The sequence below is a fragment of the Halyomorpha halys genome, unplaced genomic scaffold, assembly GCF_000696795.3.
Source record: "Halyomorpha halys isolate HHAL.00 unplaced genomic scaffold, Hhal_1.1 Scaffold62.1, whole genome shotgun sequence".
Taxonomy (NCBI): domain Eukaryota; kingdom Metazoa; phylum Arthropoda; class Insecta; order Hemiptera; family Pentatomidae; genus Halyomorpha; species Halyomorpha halys.
In genome coordinates, this window is record NW_027116333.1 from 1054664 (window position 1) to 1056239 (window position 1576).

At 34.3% G+C, this 1576-nt stretch overlaps 1 long non-coding RNA gene across 1 annotated transcript; it reads right to left on the bottom strand.

Moving 5' to 3' along the window:
* Positions 1-168: 168 nt before the first annotated feature.
* LOC136797201 (uncharacterized) lies at positions 169-1576 on the bottom strand. The gene is made up of 3 exons (XR_010845039.1): positions 1533-1576; positions 689-745; positions 169-599 (listed from the first exon to the last, which is right to left on the bottom strand). It is a non-coding gene; the product is annotated as an uncharacterized lncRNA (long non-coding RNA).

Below are 1576 nucleotides of genomic sequence, written 5' to 3' on the forward strand. Positions count from 1 at the left end.
CGTAGGGTGCACCTAATTTATAGAGTATATTGTAATTGATTTTGACTCTTTGTGTCGGTGACAAGTGGACCCTGGCTAATTAAGTCATACTTTCCATAATTTAGATTCATCTTAATATGTGAATTATAAGTTTTACAAAATAACGAATAACCATACACAATAAAGAGTCTCCTACCATTGTAAGCCGTCCCTGATGGGTAATCGGTAAAGAGATTTGGGAGGGAATCTCTTCATCTGACTCGGAGGACATCGGCTTATAAACCTGCTCTCCTTCAAATTTGTCTATGAAGAAAGACTAGCTGGACTGGAACAGAGGAAAAGACAAATTGACTTCAAATTCGAAAACGACATTTGTAGCCGAGGGAGTAGACGTCGTTCTTATCAACCTCGGAAGTGCTGTGGCGCGGTTTCAAATCCGGCCTGGGGGTCTTGGCTTTTATTCTGTGGTTGCCTAACAGAATAAAAAGTTGACCTTGTTTGAGGAGTTAGGGAGTTATAAGAAAAGGCTTCAAACTTGCCTCTTGTAATCACATTACAGTTCTGGAGCACTCCGAAACGTCGGCAAATTAATAGTTGTTAACTATTTTTGTTCTGTTGACCTATATATAACATTTGAATTATAGTTTCGCACAATAATGAATAAATATAAAAGAAGTAAAAATCGATTTAAAATACTCAAATAACTTACCATGGAAAAGCTATGTTCAATGGTGGCCAGTTCATGGTTAACCATTCTGGGCTGGTTCTGCAAGGAAAGAACAATATATGAATACTGTGGTGGCAGTGGGGGTTCAAAAGTGAACTTACCAATACTGTCGGCCAGTATTAAATAAAAACAAAAATAGTAACAAACACGTCTTTATTTAATTAGTTAATAAAGAAAAAAATGTCCCAAATAACAGCATGTATGCTAAAATAAAAGATGCATCTCTAGGTTGTGTAACTTAGCAAAATAAATTTTTAAAAAAATAAATAAATTGAAATAAAACAAAACGCTTCTTCTATATATTATTAAAAAGATAAGAAAAAGAAATAAATTAATCTACAACAAAAAAAAAAGTTTATATGGTGGAGTCTTGAACACACGTATTTTTTTCCTTGAAGTTCCTGTGGAGCTCTGCGACTCGGCTACATTAAGTAATTAAGTGATTATATTAAAGTGTCCTACTGCGGGCTGAGTACTTATTGAAGTCTCTTCGACGAACTTAATACTGTGGGGACTTGGTCCCTATAACCGGATACGAGGACTTGGTCCCTGACACACTGTATACGATTAAGCCGTAGTACTCGCACTGTGTGTGGACTTAAATCCTAAACTGTATTCAATAGATACATATAAACAACATATATTGTGTGTATCGGCATGTAAATATATACGAGTACATATTTAGGTATATACATACGTTTATAACAAACAATTAAAAAATATATTTTCTCCTTCCTTAGTACGGTGGCCACAACAAATACTTTAAACTTTATTAGTCGCTGGAGATTAAAAAAATAAAGTATCAGATTCCAATAGTAATATTTACCTCATTGATTTGGAATGGCTGAATTTCCTTTGGTTTTTTAAAAA